The sequence below is a fragment of the Arachis hypogaea genome, chromosome 4 (assembly GCF_003086295.3).
Source record: "Arachis hypogaea cultivar Tifrunner chromosome 4, arahy.Tifrunner.gnm2.J5K5, whole genome shotgun sequence".
NCBI lineage: Eukaryota > Viridiplantae > Streptophyta > Magnoliopsida > Fabales > Fabaceae > Arachis > Arachis hypogaea.
In genome coordinates this window covers 46,052,065-46,064,439 of record NC_092039.1, presented here as the reverse complement: position 1 = coordinate 46,064,439, position 12,375 = coordinate 46,052,065, and positions in this window count along the sequence as shown.

Genomic DNA, 12,375 nt, shown 5'->3' with positions numbered 1-12,375 from the left:
AGTTTTGCTCAAGTCCCTCAATTTCAGCTAGAAATTACCTGAAATCATAGAAAATCACATAAACTCATAGTAAAGTCCAGAAATGTGAATTTAACATAAAAACTAATGAAAACATCCCTAAAAGTAGCTTGAACTTACTAAAACTACCTAAAAACAATGCCAAAAAGCGTATAAATTATCCGCTCATCACCTGTCAACACCAAACTTAGAGTTTGGTTGTGGCCTCCCAACACCAAACTTAGAGTTTGAATGTGGGGGCTTTGTTTGACTCTGTATTGGGAGAAGCTTTTCATGCTTCTTCTCCATGTGTATAGAAGGAGAACCTTGAGTCTTGAATACAAGGTAGTCCTCATTCAATTGAAGGACCAACTCACTGTGCCCCACAGTTGCGAGTTTGAAGCCCGTCAGAGTCATCCCTTCCCAGATCCTACTCGGAATACCACAGACAAGGTTTAGACTTTCTGGATCTTAGGAATGTTGCCAATTGTTTCTAGTCTATACCACGAAGGTTCTAATCTCAGATTCAGATGCCCCATTGTCAGAGGGGAAACGATGTGAATCGTTGATTAGAGACCGAAGAGATATGCATTCAAGCTTGTTTTCATGTAGAACAGAAGTGTTTGTCAGGCACACATTCATAAGTGAGAATGGTGATGAGTGTTACTTGATCATCACATTCATCGTGTTCTTATGTGTGAATGAATATCTTGGAATAATAATAATTTTGAATTGAATAGAAGAACAATAGTACTTTGCATTAATACTCGAGGAACAGCAGAGCTCCACACCTTAATCTATGAGGTGTAGAAACTCCACCGTTGGAAAAACATAAGTGATAATGGTGTTCATTGGTTTTGGCCCCAGAGAGAGAACCAGAATAACCAAGACCTAGGTCTAAGGACTAAACGTCCAAAGATTTCCAAAGATCTCCCAAGATTGTGAGTACAATAGTAAAAAATCCTATTTATACTAAACTAGTTACTAGGATTACAGAAATAAGTAAATGATGCAGAAATCCACTTTCGGGCCCGCTTGGTGTGTGCTTGGGTTGAGCATTGAAGCTTTCGTGTGTAGAGACTTCTCTTGGAGTTAAACGCCAGCTTTTATGCCAATTTGGGCGTTTAACTCCTTCTTTTATCCTGTTTCTGGCGTTTAACGCCAGAATTGGGCAAGAAGTTGGCGTTTGAACGCCAGTTTGCGTCATCAAAACTCGGGCAAACTATGGACTATTATACATTTCTGGAAAGCCCAAGATGTCTAATTTCCAACTCAATTGAGAGCGCTTCAATTGGGCTTCTGTAACTCCAGAAAATCCATTTCGAGTGCAGGGAGGTCAGAATCCAACAACATCTGCAGTTCTTTTTTAGCCTCTGAATCAGATTTTTGCTTAAGTCCCTCAATTTCAGCCAGTAAATACCTGAAATCACAGAAAAACAAACAAACTCATAGTAAAGTCCAGAAATGTGAATTTTTCTTAAAAACTAATAAAAATATACTAAAAAGTAGCTAGATTCTACTAAAAACTACCTAAAAATAATGCCAAAAAGTGTATAAATTATCCGCTCATCAAATTCTCACCCTTTTGGCTGTGAGTTTGATTCAAAGTATGTTGTAGGAAATGTGGACCTCAATGACAACATATATCAAGGATGGAACCATCAAAGATGGGAGGAGCCTCAAGGAATTGATCACTCCTCTTGGCAACAACCTCCGAATACTCACAGGTATAATTTCCCTCCTAATACATGTCAATTCAATATCTATGGTGAATCTTCTTGTGACTATCAACAACCACCATCATATGCCTATGAGCCTTATGTAAAGGAATATGCTAGAGTTTGTGACTAACTTGACTAAGGTAGTGCACACTTTAGCTTACCAATGCTTGAACATTCAAGGTATCTCTGTGACCACATGTGAGAAATCAAAAGAAGAGCAAAGCATGAAGGAGAGATTAGAAGCTCTGGTGGAGAGTGAGGAGTTAGGTTTTGTATTGGAAGAATTGGAAGAAGCCATGATTGTTGAAGAAGAGGAAGAAGTGGTTGAAGATTTAGGAGATGCGGAACCACCATGGGAAACTCAAGAGCCTCTCTCCAAGAAGCTTAATATTGATGTTGAGAAGGGTGTACAACCTCCAAAGCATATCATAGTTGGAGACTTTAAAGAGGGTAATCAAGAGGAAGATTCCATCATCAACGAATTCTTATCTATAATGGAATCCTCTCCCATGGAATTTGAAGTTGAAGCTATTGAAGACAACTCTATACCAAGGAACATTGATGACCTCATTGAAGACTCTTCCAATGAATGTGAAGTTGACGTTGAAGTAGATTTCACACAACCTCCCAAGTTTGACTTAATTGATAATGAGGAGGAATTGGAAGAAGTCAACAAGCAAGATGAAATTGAAAGGAGTTGTCAAGAGGTGGAAAACACCAAAGAAGAGCATAAGGGAGTGGACCTCGCATTGTCTAAGTGTGGGGAGGTTTCCGTTCCTAAATCACCATCCAACACATCATTCAAGTGGGTAAAATTCTTACCCTCAAGCTTCACTTTCTCACTTGAATATGGTCTGATTGAAACAGTTGGGCAACCTAGAGCTCTTTGTAGAACTACGAGTAAGAGGGAGTTGTGTAGTGGTTGGAGGTTTGGAATTAGGCTCATTGAGGTCAAGCTTTAAAGGCATAGGGACCATGATTGGATGAATGTTACTTTGCGTGGGCCTAGGAAGATGATTTAGCTTTCTAAAGAGAATTCTATCTGTCAACCACTGGTGCACGAAATTGTGATCACACTTTTCACAAATCCGCACAACTAACCAGCAAGTGCACTGGTCGTCCAAGTAATACCTTACGTGAGTAAGGGTCGATCCCACGGAGATTGACGGCTTGAAGCAAGCTATGGCATCTTGTAAATCTCAGTCAGGCGGATTCAAATGGTTATGAGGATTTGATAATTAAAAGATAAATAAAACATAAAATAAAATAAAGGTACTTATGTAATTCATTGGTGGGAATTTCAGATAAGCGTTTGGAGATGCTTTGTTGCTCCTGAACCTCTGCTTTCCTATTGTTTTCATCCAATCATGCGTCCTCCCTTCCATGGCAAGCTGTATGATCCTCTCAGTGAAAATAGTCTAGCTATGGTTTCTGTACGGCTAATTAACTATTGGTTTTCTCGTCTCAGATGAAAAATACCAGGCACAGGTACCGCAGGGCTAATCATCTGTTGGTTCTCACCTGTGTCGGAATAGGATCCCTTGATCCTTTTGCACACTATCACTGTGCCCAACAGTCGTGAATTTGAAGCTCGTCACAGTCATCCCGTCCTAGATCCTACTCGGAATACCACAGACAAGGTTTAGACTTTCCGGATCTCAAGAATGCTGCCAATTATTTATAGCCTATACCACGAAGGTTCTAATCTCAAATTTGGATGCTCTGTTGTCAGGAGAGATGATGCAAATCACGGATCAGAGACCCAAGAGAATATACTCCAGCTGTCGTCCAATGACTACGTTGAACATCATGTAGACCGCTTGTGGTTGTCAGGCATGTAGATCTTGGCTAAGCGAGTAATGAGAATAGTGGGTGATTGTCACGGGTCACCCCTTCATTTTGACTTAACTGAATTAAGTACGAGAATATATCGTGGAGAAGAAGTAGGCGTGAATTGAAAGAGAAACAATAATACTTGCATTAGTTCATGAAGAACAGCAGAGCTCCTCACCTTAGTCTATGAGGTATAGAAACTCCACCGTTGGAAAATACATAAGAACAAAATGGTCTAGGCATGGCCAAATGACCAGCCTCCAAAAAAATTTTGAAGAACTCCCAAAAGGTCAAAGACTTTGAATACAATAATAGATAGTGCTATTTATTCTAAACTAGTAAACTAGGTTTACAGAAAATGAGTAACTAAGTGCAGATAGTGCAGAAATCCACTTCCGGGGCCCACTTGGTGTGTGCTTGGGCTGAGCTTTGAAGCTTTCACGTGCATAGGCCATCCTTGGAGTTAAACACTAGCTTGGATGCCATTTTGAGCATTTAACTCCAATTTTGGTAACAGTTCCGGCGTTTTACGCCAGAAAAGGGTCTCTGGTGGGCGTTTGGACACCCGTTTGGGCCATCAAATCTCGGGCAAAGTATGGACGCCCATTTTGGTAACATTGCTGGAAAGCCCAAGATGGATAATTTCCAACCCAATTGAGAGCACGCCAATTGGGCATCTGTAGCTCCAGAAAATCCACTTCTAGTGCAGGAGAGTCATAATCCAATAGTATTTGCAGTCCTTTCTCAGCCTCTGAATCAGATTTTTGCTCAGGTCCCTCAATTTCAGCCAGAAAATACCTAAAATAACAGAAAAACACACAAACTCATAGTAAAGTCCAGAAATGTAATTTTTGCATAAAAACTAATAAAAATATACAAAAAACGTAACTAAAACACACTAAAAACTTCCTAAAAACAATGCCAAAAAGCGTATAAATTATCCGCTCATCACAACACAAAACTTAAATTGTTGCTTGTCCCCAAGCAACCAAAAACAAATTAGGATAAAAAGAAGATAATATACAATAAATTCCAAAACATCAATGAAGCTTAGTTTCAATCAGATGAGCGGGGCTAGTAGCTTTTTATTTCTGAATAGTTTTGGCATCTCACTTTATCCTCTGAAGTTCAGAATGATTGGCATCCATAGGAACTCAGAATTCAGATAGTGTTATTGATTCTCCTAGTTCAGTATATTGATTCTTGAACACAACTCCTTATGAGTCTTGGCCGTGACCCTAAGCATCTTGTTTTCCAGTATTACCACCGGATATATAAATGCCACAGACACATAATTGGGTGAACCTTTTTAAATTTTGACTTAGTTAGAGGTGCGCAGAGTTCTTAAGCACACTCTTTTTGCTTTGGATCACAACTTTAACCACTCAGTCTCAAGCTTTTCACTTGAACCTTCATGACACATGCACATGGTTAGAGACAGCTTGATTTAGCCACTTAGGCCAAGATTTTATTCCTTTGGGCCCTCCTATCCACTGATGCTCAAAGCCTTGGATCTTCTTTACTCTTGCCTTTTAGTTTAAAGGGTTACTGGCTTTTTTGCTCTTGCCTTTTGGTTTAAAGAGCTATTGGCTTTTTTTGCTTGCTTTTTCTTTTTCTTTCTTTTTTTTCGCAAGCTCTGTATTTTTCACTGCTTTTTCTTACTTCCAGAATCAATTTTATGATTTTTCAGATTATCAATAACATTTCTCTTTTTTCATTATTCTTTCAAAAGCCAACAATTTTAACATTCATAAACTTCACTATAAAAAATATGCACTGTTCAAGCATTCATTCAGAAAACAAAAAGTATTGGCACCACATCAAAATAATTAAACGAATTTCAAGATAGAATTCGAAATTCATGTACTTCTTGTTCTTTTGCAAATAGAAATATTTTCCTTTTAAGAAAGGTGAAGGATTCATGGAACACTCATAGCTTTAAGACATAGACACTAGATACTAATGATCATGTAATAGAGACACAAACATAGACAAAACATAAAGCATAAAAACTGAAAAAACAGAAAAATAAGAATAAGAAAATTAAAGAATGGGTCCGCCTTAGTGACGGCGGCTAGTTCTTCCTCTTGAAGATCCTATGGAGTGCTTAAGCTCCTCAATATCTCTTCCTTGCCTTTGTTGTTCCTCCCTCATGGCTCTTTGGTCCTCTCTAATTTCATGGAGGATAATGGAGTGCTCTTAGTGCTCCATCTTTAGTTGCCCCATGTTGGAACTCAAATCTCCTAAAGAGGTGTTGACTTGCTCCCAATAGTTGTGTGGAGGAAAATGCATCCCTTGAGGCATCTCAGGGATTTCTTGATGATGGACTTCCTCATGTTCTTGCTAAGGTCCATGAGTGGGCTCTCTTGTATGCTCCATCCTCTTTTTAGTGATGGGATTTTGAGATGAATCTCTCTATCTCCCATGACTCAGAGGTGGAAGAAATTGCCTTCCTTTTGCTCTAATTGCCTTCATTTTGCTCTTTCTAGAGGTTTCTCCGGTCTTAGGTGCCATTAATAGTTATGGAAAAATAAAAAGCAATGCTTTTTCCCACACCAAACTTAAAAGGTTTGCTCATCCTTGAGCAAAAGAAGAAAGAAAGGAAGAGAAGAAGAAGACATGGAGGAGATGGAGGTGTAGGAGTGGTTCGGCCAAGGGGGGTTGGGAGTATTTGTGATGTGTGAAAATGAAGGAGTAAGGAGGGGTATTTATAGGGTAAGGGGGAAATAATGGATGGATGTGAGTGGTGAAGAGATTGTGGGGAAGAGGGTAGGATTTGATAGGTGAATGGTGTTTGGGAAAGAGTGTTATGGAAAGGTGCGAAGAGGAATGAGAGTGAGTTGGGATAGCTAGGGATCCTGTGGGGTCCACAGGTCCTGAGGTGTCAAGGATTTCTCATCCCTGCACCTTTTTGGAGTTTAAATGCCCTCTGTGTGGCATTTCTGGCATTAAACGCTAGGCTGATGCCCCTTTCTGGCGTTAAACGCCAGTTTGGCTGCTAGTTCTGGCATTTAATGCCCAGAATGCTGCAAGACTGGGCGTTAAACGCCCATGCTGCTATCCTTACTGGCGTTTAACGCCAGCCAGACACCAGACTTCTTTTTCTGGCATTAAACACCAGTCTGGCTACCATTTCTGGCGTTTATCGCCCAAAATACTATCAGACTGGGTGTTAAACGCCCATTTTGCTATTCTTACTGGCGTTTAAACGCGAGTAAGCTCGTCCTCTAGGGTGTGCTATTTTTTATGCTGTTTTTTATTCTTGCTTTAATTCTGCAGCTATTTTTGTGAGTCCACATGATCATCAACCTTAAGAAGACATATAATAACAGTGGAAAATAAAATGAAATAGTAGTTAATATAGATAAATAAAATTGGGTTGCCTCCCAATAAGCGCTTCTTTAATGTCAATAGCTTGACAAGAAGCTCTTACAAAGCTTCACAGGTGCCCACAGCGTAATTGTGGCCTCCTAACACCAAACTTAGAAGTTGAGTGTGGGGGCTCTGTCTTACTTTGTATTGAGGGAAGATTTTCATGCTTCTTCTCTATGTTTACAGAAGAAGATCCTTGAGTCTTAAACACAAGGTAGTCCTCATTCAATTGAAGGACTAAATCTCCTCTGTCCACATCAATCACAGCCCTTGTTGTGGCTTGGAAGGGTCTTCCAAGGATAATGGATTCATCCTCATCCTTCCCAGTGTCTAGGATTATGAAGTCAGCAGGGACGTAAAGGCCTTCAACCTTCACTAAGACATCCTCTACAAGTCCATAAGACTGTTTCATTGATTTATCTGCCATCTCTAGTGAGATTCTTGTAGCTTGTACCTTAAAGATCCCTAGTTTCTCCATTACGGAGAGTGGCATGAGGTTGATACCTGACCCCAGGTCACACAGAGCCTTTTCAAAATTCATGGTGCCTATGGTGCAAGGTATTAAGAACTTTCTGGGATCCATGTATTCAGTTCATTGATGAGCAATGGAGGTTCATCCTCCCAAGTCTCATTACCAAATAACTTGGCATTCAGCTTCATGATTGCTCCTAGATACTGAGCAACTTGCTCTTCAACAGTGTCTTCATCCTCTTCAGAGAAAGAATATTCATCAGAGCTTATGAATGACAATAGTAAGTTCAGTGGAATTTCTATGGTCTCTGTATGAGCCTCAGATTCCTCTGGTTCCTCAATAGGGAACTTCTTATTGGTTAGTGGATGTCCTTTAAGGTCTTCCTCACTGGGAATCACTGCCTTTTCACTCTCTCCAGGTTTGGCCATTTTGGTTATAGTTATGGCCTTGCACTCTCTTTTGGAATTCTCTTCTGTATTGCTTGGGAGAGTACTAAGAGGAGTTTCAATAACTCTTTTACTTAGCTGACCCACTTGTGCCTCCAAATTTCTGGTGGAGGACCTTGTTTCATTCATGAAATTGAGAGTGGTCTTAGATAAATCAGAGACTATAGTTGCTAAGCCAGAGAGGCTCTGCTCAGAATTCTCTGTCTGTTGCTGAGAAGATGATGGAAAAGGTTTGCTATTGCCAAACTTATTTCTCCCACCATTATTGTTGTTAAAGGCTTGTTGAGGCTTTTGTTGATCCTTCCATGAAAAATTTGGATGATTCCTCCATGAAGGATTATAGGTGTTTCCATAGGATTTTCCCATGTAATTCACCTCTTCTATTGTAGGATTCTCAGGGTCATAAGCTTCTCCTTCAGAGGAGGCTTTTTTAGCACTGCCGGATGCAGCTCGCAATCCAGCCAGATTCTAAGAAATCATATTGACTTGCTGAGTCAATATTTTGCTCTGAGCTAATATGGCATTCAGAGTATCAATCTCAAGAACTCTTTTCTTCTGAGTCATCCTAATATTCACAGGATTTCTTTCAGAAGTGTACATGAACTGGTTATTTGCAGCCATCTCAATGAGTTCCTAGGCTTCTGCAAATGTTTTCAGATGAAGAGATCCACCAGCAGAATGGTCTAATGACATCTTAGACAATTCAGACGGACCATCATAGAATATGTATATGATGCTCCATTCTGGAAGCATGTCAGAATGACACCTTTTGTTTAATTACTTGTATCTTTCCCAAGCTTTATAGAGGGATTCACCTTCCTTCTATTTGAAGGTTTGGACTTCCGCTCTAAGCTTGCTCATCTTTTGAGGTGGAAAGAATTTGGTCAAGAAAGCATTGACCAACTTATCCCAAGTGTTCAGGCTTTCTCTAGGTTGTGAGTCCAACTATATCCTAGCTCTGTATCTTATAGCAAAGGGGAAAAGCATAAGTCTGTAGACCTTGGGATCAACCCCATTGGTCTTGACAGTAGCACAGATCTGGAAGAATTCAGCTAAGAACTGATGAGGATCTTCCGATGGAAGTCCATGAAACTTGCAATTCTGCTGCATTAGAGAAACTAATTGAGGCTTAAGCTCAAAGTTGTTTGCTCCAATGGTAGGAATTGAGATGCTTCTTCCATAGAAGTTGGAAGTTGGTGCAGTATAGTCACCAAGCATCTTCCTTGTATCTCTAGCATTGTTGTTGGGTTCGGCTGCCATGTCTGCTTCTTTTTTGAAATTCTCTGTAAGGTCCTCTCTGGAGTGTTGTGCTTTAGCTTCTCTTAGCTTCTTCTTCAGAGTCCTTTCAGGTTCAGGATCAGCGTCAACAAGAATGTTTTTATCCCTGTTTCTGCTCATATAAAAAAGAAGAGAACAAAAGGGAGTAGTGCAATCCTCTATGTCACAGTATAGAGATTCCTTGATGTGTCAGAAGAAAAGAATAATAGAGGAATGAGGTAGAGAGAGTGATGACATGTCACCATGTCATGTTTTTCTATGCTTTTTCATACAAGAAATTGATGATTTGTGCTTAAATATTGAATTCTTTTGTGCTTAATTGGTATATTTCTTTGATCTTTTAATTTTATAAATCTTGTAGGAAATAAGAAGAAAAAGATGCAAAGAAGCACAAAATAAGCTAAAAAGGAGAAAAAAAGAGCTTTTGGGAACACTTTGAAGTTGGAGCACACTTTCGAGCCTTAGGCCACGCTTTTAAAAAGCGTGGCCCATGACCAAATTAAAGGAAAAATTGCAATCAGCACACAAAGCTCCGCTCATGCCAAGAGCGGAGCATCATCCTGATGCATTTTCAACTTGGAAGCAAAATTTTGGCCAAGTTAAAATCTGGGCGCTTACAGCATGACCATTCCTCCTTCAAAGGGCTATAACTTGAGCTACAGATGTCCGATTGATGTGCTTCCAGTTGCGTTGGAAAGCTGACATTTAGAGCTTTCCAACGATGTATGGCAATCCATATTTGGCATGAAATTGAGTAACGAATGAAATGCATCTTTAAGGGCCAAAAACAAGCAAAAATAGACCAAAGTGCAACCACCAAGATTCGAAGAGGGAGCCTCACTCCAAGGCAAAGAGGCGCTTCTAATAGCGCTCACTTGGAGAGCACAACGCTCACTTGGAGAGCATTGTCATGCTCTCTTCATAAAAATTCAAGGAAAATCTTTTCTCCAAATGCTTTCCCCAAGGCTTGAACTTAGGACCTCCCCTTGGAAGCCAATGCTCAGCTCACAAGGTGAGCAGGGCGCTACTCATGAGTGCACACAAACATGCTTGACACGGTGCAGGCAAGGAAGGCGCGCATCATGACACGGCCAAGGCACGCTACAAGGGATCTCCAACATAAGCTCCAATGCTCTGCTCCCCACTTGAGCTGAGCATCCTCCTGGGAGCAATTTTCACATGGGCCAAAAATTTAATAAAAATCCAATTTAATTCAATTCTTCTCCAAATTGAATCAAGGCCAACCAAACCCATTTCTCCTCAAATCCAAAGCAAGCAAAGCCCACATCATCACTCAAAGGCACAAGAACAAGCTAGAATTAGGATTTTAATTAATTTGTTTTTTATTTCATTTTCATTTTGTAAAAAGCCTATATAAGGCACCATTTTCATCTTTCTTAAGAGGGTGAGCTCTAATAGAGAACATTGGTAGGCTGGCTCCAATAGGGAGTTTTGCACTCTTTAGTTTTCATTTTTGCTCTCTCTTTTAGTTTTCATTTTCTGTTTTAGAATTTTGGATTGAGATTGAAGGAATTCTGTTTCAATCATTGATCTAAATTTCACCTTTGTTCTTCTTCTACAATATTCTAAAAATCAAGGAATTGAATTTAAACTTCACTTGCTGTTTCATTTACATTTCTTCTGCAAATTATTTTCTGTTTGATCAATTGAGATCCAGATTTGCTTCCTGAGCTCGTTGCTTTTCTTGGATCCTCAAATTCTCTTTCTGCAATTTTTCATTAGAGCTGCTGTAATCTTGATTTACTTTTCTGCAAATTGTTTCTCTGTTGGATCAAGGAAGGATTTGAGATCTAGACTTGTTTTCTAGTCTCTTCCACTCCTGATATCTTCAACCCTCTTTTAAATTGCTGCAAATTAAGCATCGCACACTTTCTGTTCTTAAATTTTCAAAGCATTTTTACTCTTCTGTTTAAGATCTACCTTAATTCAATTCATCTTCTACTTGTATGTTTATTGCAGTTCACTTGTTCTTGTTCAATTCTTGCAATCCTAGTTCCCAATCCCTTTACTTTTGATGCAATTTACATTTCTTGTCATTTAAGTTTCTACAATTTACATTTCTTGCTCTTTAAGTTACTTGCCAATTTACATTCTGCAACTTTAAATTCATTGCCATTTACTCTCTGTTGGCTACAATTTCACACAATTCCTGTGGGATCGACCTACTAAATTCATTGCAACTTTAAATTCATTGCCATTTACTCTCTTTAAGCTAATCACCTACTAAATTTGCTTGATCCATAAATCCCCGTGGGATCGACCTCACTCTAAGTGAGTTTTACTACTTGATACGACCCGGTACACTTGCCGGTGAGTTTTAGGTGTTTTGGAAATTCGTTTTTCCACAAAAAACATCATCAAGTTTTTGGCGCCGTTGCCGGGGATTGATTTAGATCAACAATGATTAAGTGGGTGAGAAGTCTAGATTAAGCAGTTTTTTATTTTTGTTCTCTGTTTTAAAGTGAAACAAAGGTGTTTGAGTTTTTGCCTCACTAAGAAATTCTCATCTCTGATATGAGTAATTTCAATTTTCATTGGTGTTGTGTTTTACAAAATTCAAATGGAGTTCAACTCATCTTATGATCAAACAAATTTTATGGGATATTACCCACCATTACCAATTTCCAATGATGGCTGGGAATATCACCAACAAATTACAGATCCCGAGCACTCCAATTCATGGAGATTTGCTTCAGAGACACAAGATGAGCAAGAGAATCATATGGGATACTTCCCACCACCACAAAATGATTCAAGTCATTATTCTAATGGTGGCTGGGAGTATCACCAAGGAATGAAAGAGCATCCACCCTCACGTCCAAGTTTCTCATTTGAAAGTTCTTCATCACTTGATTATGCCTCAACACAAAGTTTCCTCCAAAATCCATACAAGTCGTCCCATCAATCACACAACTCATTTCACACCCCTCAACACAACTTCACCACAACACATCCACGTCACGAAAATTACTCTCAACCTTCATCTCTTAAACCAGCAGATGAGGATTACCTTCAAGCCATTGAAATACATAGAAAACTCGTGAAAAGATACACACAACCCCAATCCTGGAAAGAAATCATCCTCAAGAAGATGAATGGGCCCTTAGAGCAAACAAAGGGGAACTTAGAACCAACAAACAGTGAGGATGAAGACCAATTTGTGAGTGAGGAAATGGAAAAACAAGAACAAAAGGTCCCTGTTGCAAGTAAAATTGCAATAAAGGATGAGGGACAT